The sequence below is a fragment of the Podarcis bocagei genome, assembly GCF_964188305.1.
Source record: "Podarcis bocagei genome assembly, chromosome: 1".
Taxonomy (NCBI): domain Eukaryota; kingdom Metazoa; phylum Chordata; class Lepidosauria; order Squamata; family Lacertidae; genus Podarcis; species Podarcis bocagei.
This window is the reverse complement of record NC_138125.1, coordinates 2,998,500-3,021,888: the sequence shown is the minus strand read 5'-3', so window position 1 is coordinate 3,021,888 and position 23,389 is coordinate 2,998,500. Positions and strand designations below refer to the sequence as shown.

Sequence of the window (23,389 nt, the reverse complement as noted above, 5' to 3'; positions counted from 1 at the left end):
GGGTGGAGGCTCGCAACATTATACAGGAGGCAGCAACTAAAACCATCCCAATGAAAAAGAAATGCAAGAAAGCAAAGTGGCTGTCCAACGAGGCCTTACAAATAGCGGGGGAGAGAAGGCAAGCAAAATGCGAGGGAGATAATGAAAGATACAAGAAATTGAATGCAGATTTCCAAAGAATAGCAAGGAGAGACAAGAAGGCCTTCTTAAACGAGCAATGCAAAGAAATAGAGGAAAGCAACAGAATGGGAAGAACCAGAGATCTGTTCAAGAAAATCGGAAATATGAAAGGAACATTTCGTACAAAGATTACCATAATAAAGGACAAAAGTGGTAAAGACCTAACTGAAGCAGAAGACATCAAGAAGAGGTGGCAAGAATACACAGAGGAATTATACCAGAAAGATATGGATGTCTCGTACACCCCAGGTGGTGTGGTTGCTGACCTTGAGCCAGACATCCTGGAGAGTGAAGTCAAATGGGCCTTAGAAAGCACTGCAAATAACAAGGCCAGTGGAAGTGATGGTATTCCAGCTGAACTGTTTAAAATTTTAAAAGATGATGCTGTTAAGGTGCTACACTCAATATGCCAGCAAGTTTGGAAAACTCAGCAGTGGCCAGAGGATTGGAGAAGATCAGTCTACATCCCAATCCCAAAGAAAGGCAGTGCCAAAGAATGCTCCAACTACCGCACAATTGCACTCATTTCACACGCTAGCAAGGTTATGCTTAAAATTCTACAAGGAAGGCTCAAGCAGTATGTGGACCGAGAACTCCCAGAAGTGCAAGCTGGATTTAGAAGGGGCAGAGGAACCAGAGACCAAATTGCAAACATGCGCTGGATTATGGAGAAAGCTAGAGAGTTCCAGAAAGATATCTACTTCTGCTTCATTGACTATGCAAAAGCCTTTGACCGTGTTGACCACAGCAAACTATGGCAAGTTCTTAAAGAAATGGGAGTGCCTGATCACCTCATCTGTCTCCTGAGAAATCTCTATGTGGGACAAGAAGCTACAGTTAGAACTGGATATGGAACAACTGATTGGTTCAAAATTGGAAAAGGAGTACGGCAAGGCTGTATATTGTCTCCCTGCTTATTTAACTTATATGCAGAATTCATCATGCGAAAGGCTGGGCTGGATGAATCCCAAGCCGGAATTAAGATTGCCGGAAGAAATATCAACAACCACAGATATGCAGATGACACAACCTTGATGGCAGAAAGTGAAGAGGAATTAAAGAACCTTTTAATGAGGGTGAAAGAGGAGAGCGCAAAATATGGTCTGAAGCTCAACATCAAAAAAACAAAGATCATGGCCACTGGGCCCATCACCTCCTGGCAAATAGAAGGGGAAGAAATGGAGGCAGTGAGAGATTTTACCTTCTTGGGCTCCATGATCAGTGCAGATGGTGACAGCAGTCACGAAATTAAAAGACGCCTGCTCCTTGGGAGAAAGGCGATGGCAAACCTAGACAACATCTTAAAAAGCAGAGACATCACCTTGCCAACAAAGGTCCGTATAGTAAAAGCCATGGTTTTCCCAGTAGTGATGTATGGAAGTGAGAGCTGGACCATAAAGAAGGTTGATCACCGAAGAATTGATGCTTTTGAATTATGGTGCTGGAGGAGACTCTTGAGAGTCCCATGGACTGCAAGAAGATCAAACCTCTCCATTCTGAAGGAAATCAGCCCTGAGCGCTCACTGGAAGGACAGATCGTGAAGCTGAGGCTCCAATACTTTGGCCACCTCATGAGAAGAGAAGACTCCCTGGAAAAGACCCTGATGTTGGGAAAGATGGAGGGCACAAGGAGAAGGGGACGACAGAGAATGAGATGGTTGGATGGTGTTCTTGAAGCTACCAGCATGAGTTTGATCAAACTGCGGGAGGCAGTGGAGGACAGAAGTGCCTGGCGTGCTCTGGTCCATGGGGTCACGAAGAGTCGGACACGACTAAACGACTAAACAACAACAACAGAGGTGGGCGTGACCTTACCTGTCCAGGTAACAAAAGGACAAGGCAAGCAGCACACCCTCTCTCTTTGACTTCTTCCATCGCTGGAGCAGCAGCTTTTAGCTAGAGATGCTTCCAGCCAACAGAGGACACTGGGATCCCCATATGTGGAGCGTATACATGTGGAGCTATCCCCATATGGGATAGCTCCACATGTATATACTTTGTAACTAAGTCTGCCTTCAGGGATCCAACTGTGAACTGAATGTGAGTAAACTTGTTTTATATACTTTACACAAGATTGTAGTGTGTTTATTCTTTTTAAAGGGATATAAGGGAACTTACCATATAGTTAAAGCTCTGGTTTTCCCAGTAGTGATGTATGGAAGTGAGAGCTGGACCATAAAGAAGGCTGATCGCCGAAGAATTGATGCTTTTGGATTCTGGTGCTGCAGGAGACTCCTGAGAGTCCCATGGACTGCAAGAAGATAAAACTGATCCATTCTTAAAGAAATCAGCCCTGAGTGCTCACTGGAAGGACAGATCCTGAAGCTGAGGCTCCAAGACTTTGGCCACCCCATGAGAAGAGAAGACTCCCTGGAAGATACCCTGATGTTGGGAAAGATGGAGGGCACAAGGAGAAGGGGATGACAGAGGATGAGATGGTGGGACAGTGTTCTTGAAGCGACCAGCATGAGTTTGACCAAACTGTGGGAGGCAGTGGAAGACAGGAGTGCCTGGCGTGCTCTGGTCCAGCGGGTCATGAAGAGTCAGACACGACTAAACAACTAAAGAACAACAAGGGAACTTACCAGGAACCTAATAGTGAGAGGCTTACACAAGCCTGCAACCAGCTATCCACTGTGCTTTTAAAAGGGGAATGTGAAACTCTGCTAAGTAAAGGAACTTGCCAGCGCAAGTTAGGAAGGATATTAATAAACAATATATCCTCTCTGGCCTCCCTGAACATTCCCACAGTCATCACTGCCGCTGGAGCCATGCTCCCTTCTCCAGTCCCCCCTCTAGCATAACACTGCTCAGAACAGAGGGACAGTAAGATTCCACTCACTTATGGCAAGATGGCACCGTCGTTTAGTCAATGCCCCCAAACCACAATTAATATTTCACTGCTAGGAGTCATTATGCATACAAGAAGAGATAGCGGAACTTCCATATCTCTATAGCCTGAAGTAAAAATGCTCCTGTAAGGCAAGAGGCAGAATGATCAGGAATAAACTGTGCCCTGTTCTGATGCCTCCTGCATGAGAACTGATATCTCATCTGTGCCTTCAGAGCTTTTCCCTCAAAGGATGCTGGGAGCTATAGAATAGCAAATGAGCATCAAGGAAATTGGGAAGCAGTTCATCGGATAGAATTGTAGAGTTGGACGGGACCACAAGAGCCAGCTAGCCCACCCCCCCTTAAACATAGTTATCTTTCTTTCCATGTGCGTATGGAATTATTTTGATGTATCTTTGATGTTTTTGAAGGAATTTCTGCGAGTAAAACTTATGGGCATTGACAATGTTTTCTTTCCAAAAGGAGCTTCCAGATGCACATTATTAGTTTCTTCAATACAGCCAGTGCAACTGCCATAAGGTAACACCGTGATGGGCAAGGGTTGTACCCACTTTCAGGGTCATCTTACCCATAGGTGCCAGGGGTGCGGGGCACCCAGGCGCAGGGATCTCAGGGGCGCCAGGCCAAGAGTCCAGGGTCCGAGAGTTGGAGTCCAGGGAAGAGCCTGCCTGCTGTGAGTTTGGGGGCGAGCGAGCCAGCGAGACGCTGAGGTGGCCGTCCGGCTCCGCCCTCCTGCGCACCTGGGATTGGCATAGGGCCATGGAGAGGCCTGCCCAGTGCACGCTGTTTAGAGAGGACAGGATCACACTTCAAAACGACCTTGACAGATTAGAGAACTGGGCCAAAACAAACAAGATGAATTTTAACAGGGAGAAATGTATTTCACTTGGGCAAAAAAAATGAGAGGCACAAATACAAGATGGGGGACACCTGGCTTGAGAGCAGTACATGTGAAAAGGATCTAGGAGTCTTGGTTGACCACAAACTTGACATGAGCCAACAGTGTGACGCGGCAGCTAAAAAAGCCAATGCAATTCTGGGCCTCATCAATAGGAGTATAGCATCTAGATCAAGGGAAGTAATAGTGCCACTGTATTCTGCTCTGGTCAGACCTCACCTGGAGTACTGTGTCCAGTTCTGGGCACCACAGTTCAAGAAGGACACTGACAAACTGGAACGTGTCCAGAGGAGGGCAACCAAAATGGTCAAAGGCCTAGAAACGATGCCTTATGAGGAACGGCTAAGGGAGCTGGGCATGTTTAGCCTGGAGAAGAGGAGGTTAAGGGGTGATATGATAGCCATGTTCAAATATAGAAAAGGATGTCACATAGAGGAGGGAGAAAGGTTGTTTTCTGCTGCTCCAGAGAAGCGGACACGGAGCAATGGATCCAAACTACAAGAAAGAAGATTCCACCTAAACATTAGGAAGAACTTCCTGACAGTAAGAGCTGTTCGACAGTGGAATTTGCTGCCAAGGAGTGTGGTGGAGTCTCCTGCTTTGGAGGTCTTTAAGCAGAGGCTTGACAGCCATATGTCAGGAGTGCTCTGATGGGTTTCCTGCTTGGCAGGGGGTTGGACTCGATGGCCCTTGTGGTCTCTTCCAATTCTATGATTCTATGATTCTATGATTCTATGACCATGAGATGCCCAGCTTCGCTCAGTCGCCGACGCTGACGCCTCAGGCTGCTTTGTTGTGCTGGGTTCCTTGTGTTTACTATTTTCTTTTCCTGAGCAGAGATAAGCATGGTGTCAGCTCCCTTAAAAAGGGTCTACAATTCTGGGGTTTCCCCCCTAAAAAAATGGCCCAGACTCTGGGCAACCTGGGGGTGGGGGGCACCTGGCGGATCTTTGCACCCTGGTGCCGAATATGCTTAAGATGGCCCTGCCCACTTTGCATCCAGAAAACCTCAGGTTCCATCCCTAGTGTCTCCACAAGGACTCCTGTCCAGAAATGTCACAGCTGCTTGAGCTGAACCAGACCTGCTACACCACATGGCCTGATTCAGGCACCTTCTGAGTGATAGGCAAATCTCCCCTAATCTTCCTGACATTTCAGAGTAGTTCTCTCAGAATTTATACAGATCCTTTGCCTGATTAGGACCTTCAGTATTTACTCAAGGCTGTCACTTTAGGGAAAATTAGGTGGCAACACAAGTCACATCCATTTTTCTTCTCCTTTTCGCCTGACATACTCACTCGTTTGCATGAGATTTCTGATTGCCTCCGTGGCTCGCTTCTCTTTTTTCCTCATCTATTTTTTTTAAAATATATAAAAAACGGTATACCACCTATTTCTCCAAAGAGACTCAGGGTAGCTGACAAACAGTAATTAAAACAGAAACAATAATCACAATCTCTACACCCACCATACAAAATGCACCAATATTAATAAGTTAAGAGTGCCCAAGTTATGAAATCTGTCCTCCAACAAATTTTAACCAACTGATTCCCCTGCTCTGCCTGGCCTACCTCACAGGACTGTTGTGAATAATCACTGGAGTTGGGAATTTAACTCCTTGAAAACAATAATAATAAATAGCTAGCCAGCTAAGTCAATACCCACACCTCTCCATATTCATTCCTTCTCCACTTCTGATTATTTATGCTGTATGGGGTGTATGGGGATGGGTTGTATCTGCGGTGGGGGACACATCATGCTCCATCTGGGGTAGTTTGTCCACCTTTGCTCCCCACCCTGCACTCAGCTCTCACCTGTGGCTCCTAGAAGCTGTCAGCAGGCGACAGCAGCCACTCCTAGGGAATGGCTTCCACTGGCTGGCTAAACCGGGTGAGGGTAGCTGACGGGTCTCAAACCCGTCAAATGCGTTAGGGATTTCCCCTGCATGCAAAGACAGGCTCTGGCAGATTGAGCAGATAAGACCAAGAGTGGGTCCATTGGACAAGGAAGTGGTTTCTGCCCATGCTGCAGAGGGAAGTGAGGGGCAGATGGGGCTCATCTACCTGGGAAGCTTGCCCATCTAGAAGAAGGAAGACTCTGACCCTAAACTTCCACTGCCTTGCAGGATATCTTCAGGAGCAGAAAAGTCTCAGGAGTAAACCTCACACAAATCTGGAGCGGAGTCCCTAAGGCAGTTGGATGGTGTTATGTACTGAGTTGAATAGGATCCAAAATGCAGCACTCTGATTGGTCCTAGAACAATGCAGCAGTATGATTGGTCTGCAGGAGCCACCCAATCCAGCTCCAGGTGGAAGTGAATCCACAACCTGATTGGCCTACAGGAGAATTCCGGAATTAGCCAATCACGTGCAGCCCATTGTGTAAATAATGTATATAAAGCAGATACTTTGAGGGGACATTCATTCCCCCTCACCACTATGAGCTGAATAAAGAGCATGAAATCCACTCTCAACTCTGAGTATATTTCAGATGGCGCCTTGTATATCTTCTTCCGGCAACACCTGCAGCCGACCTGGTGCCAAACGTCTTGCTCTGCTTTCCTTTGGACCACATCAGCCAGGCTGAGAGGTGGGTCTTGTCCTCTGGGCAGCCCAGAAGCTCCAGACACACTGGCCAGACTTGTGCCCCAGGGAGGTCACTTTGGTGCTGCTAGCACAGAAGTTTGACTTCACCCTTGGAGGCACACTCCATTCATTGTCTCTTGAGAGAGATGCCAGCAATTGTGGTGAAGATCCCAGCCTGCAGGTCTCAGGTGGATTTCCTTCCAGCACTGTTTAGGATCTCACAGCAACCAGTTGAAGCCCATCAAATGCAGAAATTCCTGGTTCAATCCTGGCATCTCCGGGTTAGACTAGGGGAGAAACCCAAGTCTGGGGGGCGGAGGTCCTGACAGCTCCCTACATTCCTACCCTAGCTTTCGCCATGGGACTTTATCAGATATCTTCAGATCCGGCTGAAATTCTCTTTTTCATCAATGGCTCTGTTGGCTGCCTTATTCATTTATTCACTTGAGTCACTTGCTGTTGAACTCTGGGCTGGCATTTCCCATACAGGAATTTCATTCACTTCTAAATTCATTGATTCCAAGCTCTGTAGGAGGAAAGGCTCTCAGAGCGGTCTCTGAATATCAACGGTAAGACACTCTCTGCCCATAGGCTTGCAATCCACCAGTTCTTAAAGCGGCAGTTCTTCTAATGGCAGCTGGGGCGAAAACAATGCAGAAATCCTGATGGACTGACTGCTGTCAGTGGCAGCTGGGATACTGAGTTGCAAAATGATGTAAGTGCAGCTTCTGTCTTTTTTTGGAAGACAGTAATCAGGCACCCACATAACATGACCAGTCCAACAAAGTTGATGTTGAAGAATCATTGCTTCGACACTGGTGATCTTTGCTTCTTCCAGTACACTGGTATTAGTTTGCCTGTCTTCCCAAGTGATGTGTAAAAATTTTTTGGAGACATGCTAAATCAGAATTATGCCCTGCTAAGTAAATATAAAGGGATATGGGTGGCGCTGTGGTCTAAACCACTGAGCCTCTTGGGCTTGCTGATCAGAAGGTCAGCGGTTTGAATCCTCACAACAGGGTGAGCTCCCGTTGCTCTGTCCCAGCTCCTCCAACCTAGCAGTTCGAAAGCACACCAGTGCAAGTAGATAAATAGGTATCACTCCGGTGGGAAGGTAAATAGCATTTCCATGCGCTCTGGCTTCCATCATGGTGTTCCGCTGCACCAGAAGCGGTTTAGTCCTGCTGGTCACATGACCTGGAAAGATGTCTGTGGAGAAACGCCAGCTCCCTCAGCCTGAAAGTGAGATGAGTGCTGTAACCCCATAGTCGCCTTTGATTGGACTTAACCATTCAGGGGTCCTTTACCTACCTGTTGCATGAGCGATACGACATTGACATCAAGATCAAGTAGCCATCGGTCTGCCTGCAAAAAGAGAGGCAGATTTCTGTTCCAAACCATTTCCATTTGGGTAACTCCAAAGATGGACAGTTGGTTCTCTTGGAATAACCAGACTTCCCCAGGCAGCCAAACCATTTAGAAAGTCAACTACTAAACTGTATAAAAATATATTCATGTATGCTACTACAGCAGCAAGAATGCTAGTCAGCCCAAAATGGAAAGAAGCAGAAGTCCCAGTAAAGGAAGACTGGATACAAAAGCTTATGGAATATGCAGAAATGGCAAAACTCAACAGAAGAATAAGAAATCAAGATAACAAACTTTTTATAAAAGAATGGAAATGGTTTATTGGATATTTGCAGATAAATTGCAAACAGATGAAAGCACTGGCAGGATTATTGTAATAACCTGCAGTTTCATAAGAGTGTATATTTAAAGTAGATAAATAAATGAGCAAATTAAATGAATTTGGATATGCAGAAGATATTAAAAAAGAAATTTAAGGAACCGCAGAAAGAGAGGGAAGGAAGCTAAGCTTTGAAATGTTAAAGTGATTGTAAAATTAATGAAATGTATAAACCTGAAGAGTATGCATAATTTTTTAGAAAAAAGAAAGAAAGTCAAGTTCCGGAATAGTAACTCGTGCAACTTCCCTACGATTCCAAGCAGATGTGCCCATTGCCTGTGATAAAAACAGAGCATGGATTCTCTGTGGTTTTGCAGGATGGTTCCTCCCCAGTGCTTTGTCTCCGTGGGAAGTGGTAGTTGCATTTCTCTGCATCACTCATTCAGCTGCTTGGCAAGATGCCAATTCCAAACAAGATCCACTTCGAAGGGGCGAAGGAGAACTCATTCCCTGCCACATTCCAGACTGCAAAGTGCTGGTTCATTTTAGGGGCTTTGCTTCTCTCCCCCACTGCTGCCCCACAAACCAGATACACCTTGCAGTAAGCCCTCCCAGGCCCCCACCCTGAAGAGACAGCAGTTGTTCTACATTAATCTGTTTTAATGAAGTGCACGGCCTCCTTTCTCAGAGGGCCGAGGGCTAATTTAGCAAATAAATCTTCCCGGTGTCTTAATTCTATTTCGCAAATAATCCCAGCAGCTCATGTATGAGCACTTCGTATACTTCAGCGCGGGGACAACAGACAGAAAGGAGATAAGTCACAAGAAGGACTCTCCTTCTTGGAAGCTTTAGCTGCGATTCTTGTCTCTCAGGGCGTTGGACTACATGAGCCTTGAGGTACTTTCCAAACCTACAAATCTGTGATTCTATCAAGCTGTGATGGCCTGGGACTCGGACTCAGACTCGGAACCAGAGGAGTCTCAGTCCGCACCAGATCCTTTGCCTCAGGCATCATCTGAACCAAGTCTGGGGCCTGATCCTGAAGAGTCCCAGTCTGCACAGGTTCCCCTGTAACAAGCACCAGCTGGGCCGAGTCAGGGGCCTGAGCCTGCCCTGGCTCCAGATGTGGGGATGACCTCCTTGCCTTCAGCTGGGCCATCACTTACAGCTGCTCCACTACCGGTTGGGTCAGGGGAGGCTGAGGCGGCCCCTGGGTCTAGTAACCCACCGACGTCTCCCGAGCTGCAGAGACTCAGGTCTGAGAGAAGGAGAGACCTGAGGACTCGCAGGAGGAGTGCTGGCCTTCGGGTGAGACAAAGAGTGAGTCGCCAATGGATCAGGACCGGCCGCTACCCCGACAAAGATAAAAGGCTGTTGGACCCTGCCCCAGGTTGCGGGAGCAACATTGCTGTATGCCAGATCCTGCCTGAGATCCTGTACCTGCCCTTGCCTGGTTTCCTGCCTCGTGTCCTGCCTTGGCCCTGTCGGACTGACTCCCAGCAGAACCTTCGGATTCTGGACCAGTCCTGGATTGCGTTTCACGTGTTACCCCCGGGCCCAGCACACAAGTTCCTGTAATGCAGGAATCACAGCTAAAGAATGTGGGAATGTCCAGGGTGGCAGGAGAGAATATATTGTTTATTAATATCCTTCCTAACTTGTGCTAGCAAGTTCCTTTATGTAGCAGAGTTACATTCCCCTTTTCATGCACAGCAGATAGCTGGTTGCAGGCTCGTGTGCGTCTCTCACTATTATACAATTAAATCTGTCTCAGATTGAATTATACGTTCCTGGTAAGTTCCCTTGAATCCATCTTAGAAGAATAAAGATGCCACAATCTTACTCAAAGTCAATAGAAGAAGTTTACTCACATCAGTTCACAGTTGGATTCCTGAAGGCAGACTTGGTTACAAATATGTACATGTGGATCTACCCCATATGGGGAATAATCCCAGTGCTTCTGCTAGCAGAGCAGTCGTAGCTAAAAGATGGTCAAACGAAGAAGTCAGTCAAAAAGAGAGAAGTGTGCTGACTCGTCCTTTTGTTACCTGGACAGGTTAGGTCACGCCCACCTTCTATCACATGCAAAAGGAAGGATGCTCCAGCCAGGAGGAACGGGAAGTTTTGACTGGCTGGACCAAAAATTCCCTCGCATGTCTTCTCTAGCGTTACAAGGAGTGTTGTACTTGAGTGCGTGTCGAGGTCCCCAAGCCACCCCTAAAAATAACTCACAATTCACACATAATTTTTGTTTAAGGTTTTTGGCATAATTTTGGCCACAACTTTATTAAAATACATAATCTGTGAGTGATTGCTTAGGCATTGGTTAAGACTATCTGTCCCCCCCGCCTGGGACAGAACTGACTTCTGAACTCCCTTGGAAGCCAGTGAAGGGAAAACAATATTGGGGAGCAATGGAACTGAGTCACAGGCCCTCACCGCTCACCCCCATTCTCCCCAGGGCTTGCCGGCCCTGGTCCCATTTCAGGGATTGGACGAAATCGTGGCACGCCCCTGGATTCCTTTAATGGAAATTCCCTTCCACACCACCATTGGAGGGGCAGGCCCAGCCTATCCTTGCCCCTCCTCCAACCAATTTTTATAACCAATGCCTAACCGCAACCTTACAAGTTGTGATGAATTGCTATATAGTAGGCAAAAACCAAATGGCACCAGCCAATCAGCCAAATGGACAAAATTCCTACCAGGCCCCTGCCCCAATGGCAGACGACCCCATGACAGGCATAGCAAGGTCAACCAGAACTCAGGGCGGGCGGGCGGGTGATCCGATGCACAAAGAGAAAGCAAAAGCTGATTGCCCCAATATTTAAAGCCTTTGGTCCCACCCACCACATTGCAACATGCAATTTGCCCCAGCAACCCGGCCATCCAATCGTTGCCCCAGGCCAGCTTACATTTGCCCTGCCTGGCAACAGAGGGTTGGCTTGGCAGACCCCACCGCAACACGTGCTCTCATTTCAGGGAGAACACGTTCTGTCCAACCTGCTTTGTAAAAGGGCCATGGATGGTCGATTGATTAATCTCCAAAGAAATGGATTCAGAACTCTTTCCCAAATTTCACCTCTGTACAACATTTGGGGGTCACCTTGCTACCAACAAATTGTTAGTATTTCACTCCTCCAGTGGTGCAGATGAGATTGTTGTAAATCACATGCCTGTCTGGGATGAGTCTGGGAAAGGAAGACTGCCTTATCTCTTCTGCTGTGGGTACCATTACAATGTACTTTCACTTTTATTTCTGTTTGTTTGTTCTCTCGGAGCTGGAGAGAACCGACGCCATTATGCCTTTGTCCATACATAGTGTGTAAATCAATCGTAGACTAGTTTCTACAATGTCTCAAGCTTCTTGCTGTGTTTTGCCAGAAGATTAGTGTGCATAAATCGTCTGATGGGGAAATGCCTTTTCCAGAGCTGCGCATACTGGAGGATGCTCAGAGTTCCAGGGGCTTGCATGCTCACCCCCCAGGGCATTTTTCCAACACAAATTTGCTCAATCCTAGAAAGGCTGGGCTGGATGAATCCCAAACTGGAATTAAGATTGCCGGAAGAAATATCAACAACCTCAGATATGCAGATGACACAACACTGATGGCAGATAGTGAGGAGGAATTAAAGAACCTTTTAATGAGGGTGAAAGAGGAGAGCGCAAAATATGGTCTGAAGCTCAACATCAAAAAAACGAAGATCATGGCCACTGGTCCCATCACCTCCTGGCAAATAGAAGGGGAAGAAATGGAGGCAGTGAGAGATTTTACAGCAACCACGAAATTAAAAGACGCCTGCTTCTTGGGAGGAAAGCAATGACAAACCTAGACAGCATCTTAAAAAGCAGAGACATCACCTTGTCAGCAAAGGTCTGTATAGTTAAAGCTGTGCTTTTCCCAGTAGTGATATATGAAAGTGAGAGCTGGACCATAAAGAAGGCTGATCGCCAAATAATTGATGCTTTTGAATTATGGTGCTGGAGGAGACCCTTGAGAGTCCCATGGACTGCAAGAAGATCAAACCTCTCCATTCTGAAGGAAGTCAGCCCTGAGTGCTTACTGGAAGGACAGATCGTGAAGCTGAGGCTCCAAGACTTTGGCCACCTCCCGAGAAGAGAAGACTCCCTGGAAAAGACCCTGATGTTGGGGAAGATGGAGGGCACAAGGAGAAGGGGACGACAGAGGATGAGATGGTTGGACACTGTTCTCGAAGCTACCAGCATGAGTTTGACCAAACTGCGGGAGGCAGTGGAGGACAGGAGTGCCTGGCGTGCTCTGGTCCATGGGGTCACGAAGAGTCGGACACGACTGAACAACTAAACAACAACAACAAGAGCAAACAACTGACTGCCCTCCTTGAAATTAACTTCTGTGCCTTGGATTTCATCGCCCCAATATGCCACTTCCAGGTCAGGGATTCACTCAAGAGAATGCCAAGATATCTAAAAGTTTGCCCTCATTCTGGATGGTCCAACAGCATCCTCAGGTGGGGCTGGGAGCCAGTCCCATTGGAAACCCCAGAGAGCCACTGTAGACAATTGCCTACCTACGCTTTTCAGAGTACAAAACTCACCGCGGCTAGAAATCGCTTGCGTGGGCGGAGCAGGGAGCTTGCAGCATTTATTGAAACAAATTCCATCTTTTGTAAAGCAGAGTTCATAATGCAGGAACTATTTTAACTCGGTAAATACACGGAGGGCTCAATATCCCAGCCGCCGTGTTCTCTTATTTTAACGGTTTGTTTGCTCTTTGCAAAGCACCTCTCTGTATCCCTTTTATGGTCTCTGTAAAAGCTTTTCGGCTGCTAACTGGCTTCCTTAAGGCATAATTATATGTTTTATGAGAAACTGATGGGCATGCCCGAGAATAATTATTTGGATAAGTCTTGGGAAATAAATACAGTAATGAAACAGAAAGTTCATTTCTGCCAAGCTTATATAAAAATCACGTACAGAAGGTGGTTCTAGTCCCCTGAAATGGTACAGGGTCAGAGCTTGTCCTTTGAAAAAAATAAAAACGATGGGGAAATCTCTGCAGGAAAAACGATATAGGAAATTAATGGAAATGTGTATGTCAAAATGAACCACGAGAGTCAGTTTAGATGCACCTTGTTTTAAGACCAGCTCCCAGTGGCATTTTACTCTGGTTCCACGAAAAGATATAAGCCTGACATTTGCTGGAGACGGGCAGAGAAAGGGCATTATGAACATGAAGGGTGTTGCAGCTACTGAGGAAACAATGGTTAAGTGATCCATGGAGATGAGCAGATTTTGGACCCAGGTGATCTTTTGTTAATAGAAGGGATAATAGAACGGGTCCGATATCTAGGTGAAATATACTCGGAGTCGAGAGTGGATTTCATGCTCTTTATTCAGCTCATAGTGGTGAGGAGGAATGGAAGTTCCCCCAGAATGTCTGCTTTAATATACATTATTTACACAATGGGCCCCACGTGATTGGCTAATTCCGGGATTCTCCTGTAGGCCAATCAGGTTGCGGATTCACTTCCACCTGCAGCTGGATTGGGTGGCTCCTGCGGACCAATCAGACTGCTGCATTTTGGATCCTATTCAACTCAGTACATAACACTAGGGGCATGTAAAAACTTCATTGGTTTTGCTTGATCTGTCTTTGTTAAGAATGACTGCTCCCCACATCAAATGGGGGGTGCCTTTTGTGTGGTCGTGCACAGCCCCCTGGATCCCAGTGTGACTCCTGGTAGTTTGGGCTTGCTTAATTCCACCCCCCCCCCCAGGCAGGGTACCTGGAGGTCTCCGCCTACCTCAGCCAATCACCCAATCCCACCTGGGGAGGCATTGCCAGGGGATTGGCCAGGTATGGGGAGGAACCGACCTGCCCACACAATGGAAGGTGAATCTTACCTGTGAAGTGGCCGTCAGCTCCAGAGCTTCTCCCACCCCCCCTCCCTCAGTGAAGTCTTCTTTTGCAGATTAACCTCTTCTCCACAGGTACGCAGGCGCTGCTACATCAGGGTCACTGTTGAAGGGCCGGAAAGGAATTTTCCTGCATTGGCAGGTTTTGCCTTTCCCGTAGCAAAACGTCACAACTTTGGCGGTTTCAGGCCTTGGACAGAATCCTTTAGTCTATCTTCCTAAATGTGGAGGGCAGGGAGGGCATGAAATGGTGACCCACATCCCCCTTGCGGCTGTGACCCCAGGGTTCCCCGTTAAAGGGGTCTTGAGGGGAGGCATTAGCCATACGCCAAGAGGTTGTCATTGCTCTCCCCTCCAACGGCAGCGAAACAGGGGGTGGGCTCTCTGCTTGAACAAATGTTCTCCAGAGTCAGCCCAATCCACACACATTCTGGATAACCCTGGCGTCTCCCAGATCCCCGGCTGGGGACTGGGAAGGATAAACGCCCAATGCCTGAGCCAAGGTCAGTGTAAAGAAGGCTTTGATGGGTGCAATAATGGAATACTGAATGTTTTAGTTTATATAAAATATGTTGGGATTTATGCTATGCAAAATGAACCATGGAAAGAGAGGAAGGGAAGTCATTGTTATTTTAAAGTTGTTTAAATGAATATTCCAAATTGTGAAACAGAAAATTTAATATTCTCTCTCTCTCTCTCTCTCTCTCTCTCTCTGTGTGTGTGTGTTTGTGTGTGTGTGTGTAGGGTCCAGCAGGCTCTCTTTATAGTCTTAGACTGGAGTACCAAAAGTAACAGGAGAACCAAGAACTCCAGAAAGAGACGGCTTTGTGTCCCTCCATCTGATCTTTTTCCCTTTTAACTCCCTGCATCACGCCATTCCGATTGATCTCAGATATGAGAAGATGAATGCTGAGAGATCATTTGGCTGTGTCATCAGAAGGTTCCTTATCTTGAGCCGGAGAGAAGCCTCTCTCTCTCTTTTTGTACTCAGAGATGAAAACACTAAGATCACTCTGGGTAATGCGACCAAAGCACTATAGGCAGGAGAAGGGGGTGGGGGGGGGGAAGACTGAGAGCTCATTTTGCAAACCTTCATCTTGCTGTGGAGAGATTGCAGGCAAATTGCAGAATAAACCGATAATTTACTGTATTTTCCTCCTACCTCAGGGGCATTCTGTTGATGCAATTTCATCGCAAATTGTGTGCATGCCCCTAAAAATAAATGGAGTCTTGAGGCTTTGGCAGAGCGCAGAGTGCCAGAGTGGATTTCAAATGCCGTTTATCAGCATATGCCACTGAAATATCCTAAGATTTTTTTCTCTTCTGTATTAGGGGAGGTAAAAGGGTTTCCTAATTGGGCCTGATTGGTTAGAGAACCCTTTGAGTTGTTCTGTGTTCTTGGGCAGATTTGGACTCCTTTAGAATTTCTCCTTCAGAGCCCCATTCAAAAGAAGGGGGTTTCTGAGGGAGAGTGGCCCAATGTGCTGTGCGCCAGTGAGTCAGATTTGTTCCTTGTTTTGCTTCTCATATTTTGCACCTGGCACTTAGCAACCTGGCCACACAATAAGAAGAAACCATCGGCAAATGATTTTAATGAAACCACTCCAGCTATTACAAGGTATCAAATCACGGCAAGCCATCAGGAGAACATCAAAGGGTATGGACTGTTTTCTACTTGCCTTGAGAGATTATTGGGTGGCTGGCTGAAGGGTGCAAGGAACAGTTGCCATCCCAGGCCGAGCGTCCTCTGGGTGACGACCCCAGATTTATATGGATGGATTACAGTAGTACGTTGGTTGTTGAACTTAATCCATTCCGGGAGTCCATTCGACTCTCGGAACGGTTCAGAAACAAAGGTGTGGCTTCTGATTGGCTGCATGAGCATCTTGCGCCACAGAAGCAGCATCGGACGTTCGGCTTCCGAAAAAAGTTCACAAACTGGAACACGCAGTCAGTTTCCTATCATCATCATTATTATTAATTTATTAATTAAATAAATAATTAAATAGGATGTCCCTATGTTCATAAGAGAAATGTTGAAGGGTATGCAGGTGAAGATTTTTTTCCCCCGACAGGCCTTTGGGAACTGATTAGGTTTTTTCAGATGTCAAGGAAATAAACAACTACCTGACATCTTCAGAAGACATCTGAAGGCAGCCCTGTTTAGAGAAGTTTTTAACGACTGATGTTTTAATGTATTTTTAATATTTTGTTGGAAGCTGCTCAGGGTGGCTGGGGAAACCTAGCCAGATGGGCGGGATATAATTAATTAATCAATCAATTAATTAAATTAATAAATCTGCTGGATTGGGCCAAAGACCTACCTTCCTTCCTTCCTTCCTTCCTTCCTTCCTTCCTTCCTTCCTTCCTTCCTTCCTTCCTTCCTTCCTTCCTTCTTCCAGCTTTCCACCCAGGAGCTCAAGGCTGGCATACATAAGTTTCCTCCCCCCTGTGTTATCCTCACAACAACTCTGAGGTAGGCTAGGCTGAGAGTGAGTGGCTGGCTCCCAAGGGCACCCAACGAGCTTCAGGGCCAAGTGGGGATTTGAACCCTAATTTCTCCCAGGTCCTAGTCCTGCACTCTAACCACTATGCCACACTGCCTCTCTAGTCCAATGTCTTGTTCTCACAGTGGCAAGTCCAATGCCTGCAAGCAGGACCTCAGCACAACAGCAGTTCCCAGCGACTGGTGTCCAGAGGCTCCCTCTAGCCTTTGTGGCTAGTAGCCACCAGTAGCCACCTCCTTCTCTCCTTCAGCTTCTGGTTGTCTGCTGTGGGAATCAGGAAGCTGGACCAGACGGGCCTTTGATCGGATCCATCAGGGCCCTTTGTGCTTTTCCACATCTCCGCCTCTCTGCTCTCCCAGATCCTTTTAGCTGCAGGTGGCAGTCAGGAACGGAACGAGGACCACCTTTGTGCAGGACCTGTTGTGGCCTCTTCCAAACATCTCTGCCTGTTTCCCAGCTCTTGCGTTTTTATGCTGCAAGCCGCTCTGTGATCTCCGGATGAAGGGTGGTTTAAAAATTTAATAAATAATAGCAGCAACAAAGTGTGCTTCTGGTTCTGCTTGCCTCCCATCAAAAGGGACACTGTAGAGTTGGAGTGCAAAATATGGTTTGAAGCTCAACATCAAAAAAACGAAGAGCATGGCCACTGGGCCCATCACCTCCTGGCAAATAGAAGGGGAAGAAATGGAGGCAGTGGTAGATTCTACTTTCTTGGGCTCCATGATCACTGCAGATGGTGACAGCAGCCACGAAATTAAAAGACTCCTGCTTCCTGGGAGAAAAGCAATGACAAACCTAGACAGCATCCTAAAAAGCAGAGACATCACCTTGCCAACAAAGGTCCGTATAGTTCAAGCTCTGGTTTTCCCAGTAGTGATATATGGAAGTGAGAGCTGGACCATAAAGAAGGCTGATCACCGAAGAATTGATGCTTTTGAATTCTGGTGCTGGAGGAGACTCTGGAGAGTCCCATGGACTGCAAGAGGATCAAACCTCTCCATTATGAAGGAAATCATCCCTGAGTGCTCACTGGAGGGACAGATCCTTCCAGAGTTAGAACAGGTTTGGAAAAGTGCAAGCAAAATGACCCAAGGGGTTAGAGCAACTGCCCTATGGAGAACAGTAGCAACTTTGGGGACTCCTTGCCTTAGTGAAGAAGAGGTAACATACCGTATTGGCCCAAATATAAGCCGCACCCGCAAATAAGTTGCACCTTTAAAATTCAAGGGGGGGGGGGAGAAAAAAAGACAATACCCAAATATAAGCTGCTCCCTTAAAATTGGAGTCATATTTTTCCTGCAGCAATCTCCAGGAAAAGAGCAGTGACGAAGTGACAAAGTCAGGGAGAAAGAAAAGAATGATTGAACGTCAGGCAACAGCAGGAGATGCGGCCAAGATCCGGCGAGGAGGCGAAAGGAGGCCACCCCCCCGGCCATTCCGCAATTTAAACAGTCCTGTGGCCATGACTCTGGCGGCCCGATTGGACGGCCGGGAGCATGACGCAGACATAATCCCCATGACGTGGGTGGCATCCCTCCGTCCCAAATCTGGGAGATGGGGGGTGGCGGATGCCCCTCTGCAACACCGCCCCTCAGGGAAGGGGAGCGGACATATCATAAAAGCTAACTTTTGTAAGGTCACAAATTTAAGGCACATTTTAACTTTTCATGGTTGGAATTTGGGGGATAAAAGTGCGGCTTATATTCAGGCCAATACGGTAATAGACATTTATGAAATTATGCATAGCATGGAGAAATTGGGGAAAGGGCAGTTTCTCTCTCTTGTAATACTTATAGACATCCAATGAAGCTGGATGCTGGAAGATTCCAGAGAGATAAAAGCAAGTCCTTCTTCATAGTTAAACTATGGAACTCACTGCCACAGGAGGCAGTGACGGCCACCAGTTTGGGTGGTTTTAAAAGAGAAGGCTATCAATGGCTACTAGGCATGATGGCTGCGTTCCACCTTCGTGGCTGGAGGCAGTAATGCTGCTGGAAACGCCCAAGAGGATACAGAAGACTTTACACCAGGCCTGAGCCCTCTGTGCTGGCAGATTGGAGCAGATCAGGGGTGTGTGTGGCTCCCTTGATTAGCAAAGCCTGGAGAAACAAGCACTTTGCTAAATGAAAGGCTAATGGCTTTGGGATTCTTAATGTTGCCACAGGGCACTTAAAGGTCAATGCACTTGCTAGTTAAGGAGCTATTTCCACCAACTCCCCTAGAATTAGCAGGCTTGAATTTTAATGGAGGGACGCAGATAGTGTTGTGGGTTGAACCACAGAGCCTAGGACTTGCCGATCAGAAGGTCAGTGGTTCTAATCCCCATGACGGGGTGAGCTCCCGTTGCTCGGTCCCTGCTCCTGCCAACCTAGCAGTTCGAAAGCAAGTGCAAGTAGATAAATAGGTACCGCTCCGGCGGGAAGGTAAATGGCGCTTCCGTGCGCTGCTCTGGTACGCCAGAAGCGGCTCAGTCATGCTGGCCACATGAACCGGAAGCTGTACGCTGGCTCCCTCGGCCAGTAAAGCGAGATGAGCACCGCAACCCCAGAGATGTCTGTGACTGGACCTACAATTGGGAAACACCAGTTGGAGAACAGCCTTTATCAAAGGTGTCATGGGCTTTGAAGACACTCAAACTCAGGACGCAAGGGAGAAACGCACTAAGAGGAAGGCACGCTTGGCAAATCCACACTGTGATCAACTTCCACCCAGAAACCAATGTCCCCACTGTGGAAGGACGTGCGGATCCAAAATTGGCCTCCACAGTCACTTATGGACTCACTGTTAAGACTGTGTTTATGGAAGACAATCTTACTCAGCTACGAGGGATCGCCAAAGAAGAAGAAAGAAGATTTTATCTGCTTTCCACACTTAGGTGATGCGCCAGTTAGACACTTATATCCAGAAATCTATGTCTGCATACAAACAGATGCTTCTTGCACATAGAACTCTGTACAGAAAGGCTGTTGGAATGCACAGAGGTTTTCTGTATCTGTAAGGCAAGGACACAACACTGCTCCCTTTTTCTCCCCACCTGCAGCAGACCCAGCTGGTTATGAGACCCAGCCCTGAGTGTGTGTGGTTGTGCGCATGGGATTTGGGGTTTCTGAAATACCAGTTTGGTGTGACTTTGGGACATATTTGCAAATCAGAATTGGGAGGGCATCTTCTGATCTGCAATACCATGTAGATCTCAAACATTTTAAATAAGAAAGATTTGCATTAATTGGAGTAAGATTTCCTTAAAAATAAAAATAAAGAATTTGTGACACTGGGTGACATTCAACTGCATTCAGACTCAGAACAGACGCACCCTTTCTCACCCTTTAAAACTCAGTGCCCCCCCCCCCCCGCTTCCCGCTGGAAAACTGGCTCTTTAGTGCTGAATCAGAACAAATGGAAATATGGGTTTTCCGCAGATGCGAGAAGCAGGTTAACATGAGGAAAGTACAGGCGCCAAAAAGTGCTCAGAAATGGAGCTTTAAAATGTGGACTTGAGTCTACAAACACAGTTCAAAAGGAAGTCTGGGTGAGTGCTATGTACTGAGATGAATAGGATTCAGAATGCAGCAGTCTGATTGGTCCTAGAACAATGCAGCAGTCTGATTGGTCTGCAGGAGCCACCCAATCCAGCTCCAGATGAAAGTGAATCCACAACCTGATTGGCCTACAGGAGAATTCTGGAATGAGCCAATCACGTGCAGCCCATTGTGTAAATAATGTATATAAAGCAGATACTTTGGGGAAACTTACATTCCTCCTCACCACTATGAGCTGAATAAAGAGCATGAAATCCACTCTCGACTCCGAGTATATTTCAGTGAGCTTTTAGTTGGAAACGGTTAATTAAAATGTCACTTAAAACAGAAATGGATGTTTATGGTATTTAGAAATGACAAAGCTTATATTAGATAAGTTGGACATTTGTTAAGGGTTTGCAAAAATTATTCCCCATCTATTTCTTATTTGGGATACTTATTTGGGCGTGTATGTGTGTGTGTGAAGGAAATCGGGGGCATTCCTGACATCTATATTTACCTAAAATGCCGCTTTGGGACGTACCTTTCCAAGCATCTGCAAAGATGCCTGGCAGGCATTTTAGCACTTGAGAAATAGCTACAAAGGCCCAAGATGGGAGAAAGTGAGCTTGGAGTCTGGCTGTGTGCTGGTGATGGCAAAGCAGAAGAAGCTGCTGAACCGAGAAAGGGAGGAGGGAATTCAGCAGGGAGGCTTTCGAGCGAGTGGGAGAGGACAAGCTCTGTTCTTTGTCCCTAACATGTTGAAAAGGAGACTAATGGGGTGGAACTGGAGGCACCGTTCCAGAGATTGGCACTCTTTGCAACAGAGACAAAGAAACTCCATTAGTTGGGAAATGTACGCGGGCGCAGTCCCTGCCAGACGGGAAAGGCAGTTCCTGGAACACATCAGACAAGACCCCATGTGCTGGTCCCGAGGGTTAACCGTGCGGCGAGGTCCGAGTCCAGTCCGAGGTCAAGGGTGAGGTATGGAGGCTGTCCGTCAAAGCTGAAGCTGGGTCCAAGGCAGGGAGTTGGGTGAGGTCAGGAGCTCCGGCAGGACAGGGTGCAGGCAGGAACAGGCTACCAGCAATGTTGCTCCCACAACTTGGGACTGGGGTGGCTGGCTTTTATCTGCCCCGAGGCATAGGGCGGCCCCGATCCTCTGGTGACTCGCCTCTCCTGGCCTGGAGGCGAGCACTCCTCCTGCGGGAACTTAGTTCCCTCCGCCTCTCTGCCCTGAGCCTCTGCAGCTCAGGAGAGGCTGGAGGGTTACCAGACTCAGAGGCAACCTCAGCTTCCCCTGATGGGGCTGAGAGTGGAGCACCTGCAGGCAATGGGTCCTCCATCACCTCAGGATCCAGCACAGGTGAGGACCCTTCAGGCCCATGCCCCAGCCCCGGCTCAGCTGGTTCTGGAGGCGGGGAATCCTGTGCAGGCTGGGATTCTGAATCCCAGGCCATCACACCCCATCTCCACAGACAGGGATATCTTCCAGTGCCCCTGCAGAATTTGGAACCATAATAATATTGTTACATGCCACCCAACTGCTACCTGCTGTTTGTGCTAAGTGCCTGAGGTCTTCCAGAGCTCCACAAAGTCTTGGGTGGGTTTGAGAACTTGCTTCGTGATACTGTTTGGAGTGTGAGTTTTGTGGTTGCTCCTTTTTGTCAGGGGTTCAGCTTTACCCAACAATGCCGTCTTGGGTGCAGGGTGACTCATCATTGTTGCATTCACCCCAATCTCACAGCAGAGAGAGAATCTTGGGGTTCCAGGCTGCCTTGAAATGAAGGTCAGCAGAAACTGCAAAGTTTTCAGGATATATTCTTTTATTTACACATATACCGTATTTACGCAAGTGTAATACGCACCTTTTGGGGCCAAATTATGCTGTGAAAATTAGAGTGCGTATTAGATTTAATGGCGCCAGCAGATACTTATTTGGTTTCAAGGTTTTGAAAATTGAGGTGGGCATTAGATTCGAAGGCGCATTAGATTCATGTAAATACGGTATGTAACAACAACAGTTTTATTATTTGTACTCCACCCATCTGACTGGGCTGCCCCAGCCACTCTGGGCTGCTTCCAACACATAGAAAAACATAATAAAACATTCCACGCTAAAAAGCGTTCCTATACTGATCATAAGACGAAGCTCACAGCATCAACACCCCAACAGATCTTGATCTCTATTGCTGTTGTTTAGTCGTTTAGTTGTGTCTGACTCTTCGTGACCCCCTGGACCAGAGCACGCCAGGCACTCCTGTCTTCCACTGCCTCCCACACTTTGGTCAAACTCATGCTGGTAGCTTTGAGAGCACTGTCCCACCATCTCGTCCTCTGTCGTCCCCTTCTCCTTGTGCCCTCCATCTTTCCCAACATCAGGGTCTTTTCCAGGGAGTCTTCTCTTCTCATGAGGTGGTCAAAGTATTGGAGCCTCAGCTTCAGGATCTGTCCTTCCAGTGAGCACTCAGGGCTGATTTCCTTAAGAATGGATAGGTTTGATCTTCTTGCAGTCCATGGGACTCTCAAGAGTCTCCTGATCTCTATTAGTCACAGCTTTGGATCCAGAACAGATCAAGCAGGTCTCTGTGTCTCCAGCTTCCAGCCTGCTCCCAGTCCAGCTCATACACACACCTCTCTGGCTGCTCTTCTTCTTCTTCTTCTTCTTCTTCTTCTTCTTCTTCTTCTTCTTCTTCTTCTTCTTCCTCCTTCTTCTTCTTCTTCTTCTTCTTCTTCTTCTTCTTCTTCTTCTTCTTCTTCCACTCGTAGCTAGATGAGGGGATGTTGGAGGAAAAAAGGTCCACCCATTCCCCTGGAGGCCACTATCACTTAGATGCAGCTCTTGCAGCCTAGCTCAATCTTCTAGGATGCAGATGAGGAAACCTAAGGAGCCAGCTAAGGTCATTGTCTTAAAAAGAAACTTGTCTGAGTTGCTCAGCAACTTCCTCTCTGGACAAAGTCGTTGAGCTTTGCCCAAAATTCTTGAGCCATTTTTAACGGAAGTTGCCAAAATCTAGACTTCCGACTTGGGTTGCCACACGTCTGGATTTCCGGTGATTTCTGACTGCCGTATTCTGCTTCCAACAGCTGCATTCTGGCTCTGTGCAGGAAATTCCAGATGTATGGCAGCCCTATTCTAACCCTCACTGGGTACAGAACCCCAAGAACTGGAGGGCACTCAGGGCATCATCCACACTGCCCCCCACAACTCACAACACCGTTGCTCGTTTTCAAAAGAAAAGTCACTTGCCTATGTGGGGAT

At 47.3% G+C, this 23,389-nt stretch overlaps 1 long non-coding RNA gene across 1 annotated transcript in view; it reads right to left on the bottom strand.

Moving 5' to 3' along the window:
* LOC308588239 overlaps positions 1–23,389 on the bottom strand; it is a 156,894-nt gene that overhangs the window by 52,596 nt on the left and 80,909 nt on the right. The gene's annotated exons all lie outside the window — the stretch shown is intronic.